Source organism: Hesperophylax consimilis, chromosome 31 (assembly GCF_061612785.1).
Source record: "Hesperophylax consimilis isolate HC1 chromosome 31, BYU_Hcon_1.0, whole genome shotgun sequence".
NCBI lineage: Eukaryota > Metazoa > Arthropoda > Insecta > Trichoptera > Limnephilidae > Hesperophylax > Hesperophylax consimilis.
In genome coordinates this window covers 10,228,277-10,236,833 of record NC_142866.1, presented here as the reverse complement: position 1 = coordinate 10,236,833, position 8,557 = coordinate 10,228,277, and the positions used below count along the sequence as shown (strand labels likewise).

The window sequence follows — 8,557 nt, the reverse complement described above, 5'->3', positions numbered from 1 at the left end:
CATACATTCGAATGAATTGTATTTTGTGTATTATGAGAAAATAATCTGAAGGGCGATGTATAAGGATTGTTAGGTGTTAAGTATTATCAGCGACATGGCAATTCGGCATTCCTTGTGCGCTGATGGAGGACTTAGTCAGCCGAGGAATTGAACACACGACGCCTGGATGGGACCCTAACGCGAAGTCAGCCACTGACCGGTCAAATTAAAGAAAAATGCTATTCAATGTCAGTACCTACCTACTTGCCTACCAGTGGCGGTCCGTGACTCCAATGAGCTAGAGTGGTAAAATTATTTTTTTTAAAAATAGATACGATATTATTGGTGTTGGAACTAAAAAAAATTTTTTTAAGAAAACCAATGATTTCATATTTTTCAATCTTTCCACACTAGCTCACGAAAAGTCTAGAACCTAAATACAAAACGTCGAAGTAAAAATGTTTTAGCATCGTGAAATAATATTGTTTCCTCTATGTAGGTAGAGTCACGTGGGGTAACCATACACAATGTTCATATTAGAATTTTGCATTAAAAGGCCATGGGGAATATGTTAATTTTTTACTAATATGATTAAGATATCTCAAACAAACACTAAAACCTCACACGTAAGCAGTGGCGTAGCTAGGTAACCAAGGGCCCTGGGGCAAATTAAAAAATGGGGCCCCACTGCTATGTAAACTGATTAGGTTTTATCAAATAAAAATATGAAATATATAAACACTTTAAAAATGCTAAGATACTTAAGCTCTTTTTTGTACACTGCAGACTGCAGGGCAGGTAATAAAAATATTAAACTGTAACAACATACATTAAATTAATACTTGGTGTAGGTTTGGCTAATAAAACGAAATAGAGAAGATTCAAGGGTTTATTATATAAAGGTCGGGCCTACCAACTGACTAAATAACAATTATATTTACAATTTTTTCCTAGCTAGTTTTCGCAAAAGTATCAATGACTTCGTTTAAATTCAGGCTTGATGCGGTTTTGTTTTCAATTGCTATTAGCGATAAATGTCGGAGTCGAGTTTGGCCCATCTTATTTCTTAAATAATTTTTTATTATTTTTAATTTGCTAAATGACCTTTTAGCTGCTGCAGAAGTGACAGGAATTGTAAAGAATAATAACATTGCTGTAAATACTTCCGTTAGGTCGCATTCTAGCACTCCATATTTGCTCATTATTTCCTTACATAATTGGTGAACAGTCCATGCTTGAGTTAGTTGAGGTAAAACTAGATGGTAAATATTAATAAATTGAAGTGAAAAACTAGGGCCTATTATATCTGAATATTTTCTTTGGAATTCGTCACACTTTTGTAATAAAGTTGCTTCATCAACATGTAATAAAAATGTTGGTGTTAGAAAATCGAATATATGACAGACTGCACTCATACCAATAAAACGTGTATCTAATTGAGATATTACTGTGTCTAGTACATTATTGAAAATCTCAATTTTAAATATTTTTTCTCGGTTTGGAAATCGGTGATCAGCAGCTAATTCATCAAAATGTTTTTTCAAAACTTTTCTTTTTTTGCAGTTTCACTGGCTTTGCACTTGAATAATTCGAAATCATTTCTATAAATTTGCAACTTTGCTTTAGTCTCTGCTAAAACTTTACTCGCCTCGCCCAAATTGATATTGCATTTTTGTAAAGTTTTGGATGCATAATTGATGTCATTCAATACACTGTGCATGAATTCGCAAAGCAACACGAACTCGAAATTTAGCATTTTTGTTTTAATAATCTCTGCTTCACTACGCTCATCTTTATTAGGACTCTTTAGAACTATATCTGATAATGCTTTGATAATATCAAAATAACGAAGTTTTATTGCAGATATCGCATTGACCCTACTGGACCATCTAGTCGGATTTAGTTTTTTTAGAGTGGTGTCCGATTCGCCAGTGAATTTTGACAGTAGATCCCAACGTTTGATGCTGTTTCCTGAATTTAGGGGAATTCCTTAGGCATAACTTTTGAATTTCTCTCAACTTATTTGTCATGATTGAAGTGGGGTTGCAAGTTGCAACCTGTCATATTTATTTTGAAAATGGGAGAAATTTCCAAAAGTTCAGTTCGATCGAGATTTCTGTTAAGGATTCGAGGGCCCCCTGAGCTTGAGGGCCCCGGGGCACTGCCCCGCGTAGCCCCTAGGTAGCTACGCCGCTGCACGTAAGTTAAAAGGTTGTATTAAAAACTTCACATGCACGTCGATTGCGTACACTTGATCCATAGGCGGAGTAAGCATACGCATATCATAGTGTAAGTGTTCGTAGTCTACTTTCAATCTGCTCTTGGGTGCAAAATGACCCATACGGATGCTTTCTTAGGCTGGCTTTACACTCATAAGTAAAATTTACGACTTACGTAAGTTTTTGATAAGTTACTCAAACGAGCGTCGCATATGCATCTAACTTATGATAATTAATGCTCACGGAAGTTTAACTTACGTAAGTGCTCACAGCGACCGCTACACCCATAATTTTATTTGCGCGGTAAGATGGCTTCCTGTAAACAACGATTGGCCCCTATCCAATTTACTTCAATAAAGACGAAAAGACCCAAATAAATCATTGGAATACGAGTTGGCTTGAACAACTATCCACGCGGTTTTGATCCGTTAACGGCGGCATTGAATGCAGTTATTTAATTTTAAATTTTATGCGAATGACAAGCAGATGACTGCAAACGACTTTAAATTTAATTATGTAATGTTCAAAACAGAAACGTTGAGATTAGAAAGGTTTGGGCCGATAATTCGAAATAAGTATGCTCATTATTAGAAAGCTTTTTTTTATTTTGACATCTCGCATTGGCTTAGCTGATTTCAAAAGCTGTATAAGGCTGTGATTAGACCTGTCAAAAACTTACGTCTCTTACGAATTCTGTTATAAAATTACGGTAATAAACTTGTAGTGTCGTTTACATTGGTAATTTTATCATAATTCACTCTTACTTACGGGAAAAAAAACTTACGTAGGTATGTAAAGGCAGCCTTACTCACGGAATATTTTACTGTAGGAATTTTACATGAGATGAAATATGTGGATATATATTTTAAAATCAGTTGTTTATACACTTACCCTGTTACCAGGGCCGGCCTTGGTCAAACGGCGCCTGGCGCGAATCAAATTTTTGCATCCCTAATACGGCGCACCAATAGACACCTGTATCAATAATATCACTATAATCAATAATATTCGGATGATTTGTATTTTTGTGTTGCGCCGTTTTAAAGGAAAATAATCTCAGGAGAAATGTGTTCGGGATGTTAGACGTTAGATATTATCAGCGCCTTGACGCTTGACAATCCGGCGCCCGGAGTGGACCGCTCCAATTGTGCCCGCATAGGGCCGGCCCTGCCCATCACACAAAATAAAAATAACATAAAAACATATATGATCAATGACTCCGTGAAACTAAGACTATTTTGCTAATAATTGTCATGGACGCAGTTCTGACCAGTGGCGGCTCGTGACTTTTGGGTTTAATAGAGTAGGTACTAATATTACAAAAAATTGCATTATTGATGTTGTTGTAGCTGAAAACGATTTTTTTATTTATTTGAAAATACGATTTTTTTGTATGAAGATTTTCAGGAAATTTTTCAAAAAATCTAATTTTTGAAAAAAAAAAAATCGTTTTCAGCTACAACTAAATCAATATAGCCGTTTTTAATAATATTAGTATCTACTCTAGTACACCCAAAAGATGCGAGCCGCTACTGATTCTGACACAATAGCATCTATCGGTAATATCCATAGACGAAAAAAATAAGAAAACCATGAAAAAAGGAATTTACTCGTCAAATTTCATTTTCTTTTCATTTTCACAGCGGGCTCACTGTACACACTACCCGATTTAAGGCGAGCTAAAGCACTACGAAATTGATGAATAAGTGCAGGTGAAGCACACTCGAATTTTTGGCAAACATCGTAGCGTACTATTCCCCACCGTGTACGATTACCCCACGTGACTCTAATATGTATTTAAAAAATCATTTAATTTTTCACAAAAAATGGTACCTACCTACCCATTACTAATCATTAAAAAACACGTTGATGACAAAAAATATTGTTCATTTGAAGACATTGAATTTGAAAATGTCGATTTCCGAAAACTATATTTATCTACGTTTTTATCCGTACTCAAATAGAATGTTTCGAGAAACTTTTGTAATGTGTCGCCAGCGGCTCATTTCGATGACATTTTAGGTTCCACGGTGATGAACAAAAATAATCCTTCTGCATAGGCATGTTAGTCCATCGGGAAGACTGTTATGACTTATGACTATGACTCTTTTTCGAGTCTTTGGGGAAAATGTTCTAGGTATTACGATTTTATCTTCCGTGCAGGGCCCCCATTGGCCTGGGGGGGGGCACGGGGCGGGGCTTCCCCCCTCCGCGCATCCCGAGGCCACTCCCACGGCCGCTTGCAGTTCTAAAATGGCGTGATAGTCAAGTGGAAGACCTCCCAAGACCCCGTGTTGATTGCAAGACCTTCACAAGATGGTTCAGCAAGATTATCGCCTCAAACGTTGCGATCGACTCGAAACAGCGTCAAAAGATGATTGTGAACATTATCATTTTTTGTGATTGAATGTTTTTCGTGATTGTTTGTGAAGTTTAAAATAAATTTAATGCTTTAAATTCTCACGTGAAAGTTGATGAGTTTTGTGGAAACGGATTATTGTGGTTGGGACTATAAACAAATTAAGGTACGTTATGTTATGACATTTTCATCTTCATTAAATTTTTCTTATCGAAAACATTTGGTCACTTAGAAATGTTATAGACGCTTTATTTAAACATTGGTCTCTGAGAAAATCATGCGACTTTTACACTGAAAAAAATGAGTTAGCTAAAGTATTAAGCTAATTGAAGTTGTGTAACCATCGCCTAAAGTTCAGCTACTTTACCTAAAATACTTTATGTGCAGATACCGTCGTTGTTTAGTAAAATGTGCTTGAGCTAATACAACTAAACTTTAATAATAGCACACTAAAAGCATACTTACCTAAACAAAATAATCGGTTTGGTTAATCAAGCTAAAGTAATTTACTAAACCTATTTCACTTTAGTAACTTAAGTTTATGTGTTACTTCCCAAAGTATTTAGCTAAATTTAACTAAACATCTAGTTTGGTTAAATGTTTTGTTCATATAGCAAAACTGAGGTTGGAATATCTAAATTTGGTATTTTTACATAACAATTAGTTGCTTTGCACAAACTTAGGCAAAGTGCAACAAAACTTTAGTTAAAATCTCCCGAACTTTGGTAGATCTGTTTATCGCGCAGGTGTTCATTTACGACGCAGTTATTAGATCGCCACAGTTCGCACCATACGTGAATTGACTGTCGTTGCGCGCGTTGCGAATTTATTTTTGAATTGAATTGAATTTATGTTAACCGCTGTTCCTAGTTCCTAGTGATAATGGCAGACAAAACCGTGGAGGATTATTTAATTTCTTGGAATCTGGAGGCTTACATAGAAACATTTAAAGGTGAGTTTTCTTTTTTCATTTTTTTATTGATTTGGAATTTAGATCATGGAACTATGATATTATATATTATGATAATATCCATTCTATTTGATTTAGAAACTGGCACCTTCATTATTCCATGACTCAAGTACCTACGCAATAGATTTAGAAGATTTGTATTTATTATGTACCTAGTTTGAAGAGTGCGTGTTGACGCTACAACCAAGATTGTGTCAGGAGTCATGACACAAATTACAGAGAGTGGTATATAAAAAAAAAAAATAATTGGATCACTTGTATAGCGCCGTTTTTGTGCAAAATCAACTCAAGGGCGCCTTTATTTCTTTGTTTGTTTCCGCCAGTATTATTTTGTATTGAACGAATGTTGTTTGAAACTGTAGTATTTTCTAAGTTACAATTTTACCCTAGCCAGAAACTAGAACCAACCAAACTAGCTTTGAAATCGTATATATTATATTTTAATAAATGTGTATTGCAAATTATTAATTCGGACATAACATTTTGAACATTGAATTCTGTTGTTTTTTTTTTGGGAGGGATATTTTTTTTTAAATACAGGGTTTACCACCCATTGTTAATGTTTACATTTGAAATTTTCATATAAATGAAATAATTTCATTATTAAAACTATTTTATCTCCGCTTGATTCATGATACAGGGTGTTCGGTATCTGCTGTTGTATAAATATACATTTTTTTAATGAATAATTTTCATTCCTTTGAAAAATAAATTTTTATTTTCTTGTTTTTTTTTAAATTTTTTGTATTATCTCGTCGTTTTTTTTCTTTATTTCAGACTCAAGCCACTCCTGATAATATCTCAAGATGATATTAAAGAATTGATTCCGACTGTAGGGCACCGGGCACTGCCTACAGCACACATTAATGCGCTCAAGGATGTTATTAATCCACCTGTCATAAGTGTAAGTTTTTAAAAGCAGTAATGATGACATATTGTTTACCTAGGCCTTTTTTGGCTAACCATTTGGAAATAGTTGTACCGGACGCGATTTTGATACAAAAATAATAGTATTTAAAATAATAATTCCTGTAATTAATGAATAAATCGACTGCCGGGGGGGTCAAGCAATCCCAAAGGGATAAAAACAAAGCTTGACCTCTTCACCCTTTCTTTCCCCTTTGTGTACATACCCGCTTTTTTTTCAGATTGAAGATATACCTTCAACTTCCAAACAAACAACGCCCATATATTATCAACACGATGACTTCCTTGTAAATGACATTTCCTTGTTGGAAAATAAAAACAAATCACAAAGAATAACGCAAGAAGCTTTTGAAGAGCAAATTTCGAATGTAAGTTAAATAATTTTAGTAAGTTTCAGATACCTAAGTAACTTAGGTTAATTGTTTTATACATTCCGATATATGTATTTTAGTAGTGGCAGCGTAGAAAAGCCATCCTGTGACTGATATTATGATGATTATAGAAGTGGTTATTAGTTATGTAATCAATATGCAATTTAATTTTGTTTTCCAGGACTTACGCAATCATCTCCTATCAATCAATGAACGGCAAGCACTTTTAATGCAGTTTGAGTCAAAGGGTCTGTTGGACAATTCTGCCAGACTGTGCAGTACTATTATAAGTAAGGAATTGCAGGGTAATCCAGATAGATCCATTACAAGCAAGAGATTTTATGAATTTGCTTTTCAAATCACCAAAGTCTTTAATAAAGAAAGCGCAGCTGTATATTTCACCCCATATGTGTGTTTTGGGCCTACCCAAAAAATTGCTGCTAAAGGTAAATTACTAGACACATACAGGCAGCGCCGAAAAGAATTTGCCAAATCAGGACACAAACATCTTTTACTATATTTAAAAAAAATTATAATAAAAAATGATAATATAAATGTGTGTATGATCAAACGTGTTTTCTTTTTTGAGGCTTTGCTGGTAGCTGGAAACAATATTTTGAGAGACGATTCTTAACAAAATAACTTTTATATGAATGAGGTTTTTAATAAGTACTTTCTAGTCTTACAAAACATAATATTTATTTATTTAGGTTTCATCTCTCAAAAGGGTTGTAATAAACTACCTGCAACTCAAAGTATTTAACCCATGATTCTGAATTATGGGTATAATCCTTCGAGTTGATGGTGGTAACATTTACACCCTGTATTGTTTTCAGCTAAACTGCAAAGCTGCACTTCCTATTTAATTTAGATAATCTAACCAAAAAGCTAAGCTACAGTACATAAAGCTAGCTAGCAGTAGAGAGCTAAAACACCTATATCGGTAGGGCTATTCCAACCGAAGTTTAGTTAATCAACCTAACCATTTTGTAATATTAACTAAATAATAAGGTTACTACATCTAAACAGTTCAGTTTTTCTAACCGAACACTACAAAATGGTTTAGGTATATAATTTTTAGTTTAGGTAACACAACTAAACACAAAGCTGTCTCAGCCGATTAGTTTAGCTAGAATACCTGAATCGTTAAGCTGTCATAAATACAGTTTAGGTAACACAACTAAACACAAAGCTGTCCCAACCGATTAGTTTAGCTAGAATATCTGAATTGTTAAGCTGTCATAAATACAGTTTAGGTAACACAACTAAACACAAAGCTGTCTCAACCGATTAGTTTAGCTAGAATATCTTAATCGTTAAGCTGTCATAAATACAGTTTAGGTAACACAACTAAACACAGAAAGCTGTCTCAACCGATTAGTTTAGCTAGAATATCTGAATCGTTAAGCTGTCATAAATAAACTGCTGTTTAGCAAACAGTAGCTAAAAGTTCGGCAGTCACCACAGCAACTAAACTGTTTAGTAGATAATTACTGAAAATTTGGTAAATCGTACCTAAACATTTCTTTCAGTGTAACGGTTTTTTATAAGCCTATAAAAACAAAGTATCAGTGCTGCAAAAAATGCATAAATCAAAACAAGCTTGTGATGTTATAAACATCCACATAAATAAACGAACGTGCTCAAAAAAAAATTTTTGTTTAGACAACGACGGAAGATTTATTGACAGAAGGCCTGGAGTAAACAGATTCTCACGGGGAAGGAGAGACGG

At 34.4% G+C, this 8,557-nt stretch overlaps 1 long non-coding RNA gene across 1 annotated transcript; it reads left to right on the top strand.

Moving 5' to 3' along the window:
• The first annotated feature begins 5,310 nt into the window (after nt 1-5,310).
• Nucleotides 5,311-7,688, top strand: LOC149409438 (uncharacterized). The gene is made up of 4 exons (XR_016305181.1): nt 5,311-5,509; nt 6,305-6,431; nt 6,676-6,822; nt 7,007-7,688. It is a non-coding gene; the product is annotated as an uncharacterized LOC149409438 (long non-coding RNA).
• Nucleotides 7,689-8,557: the final 869 nt, after the last annotated feature.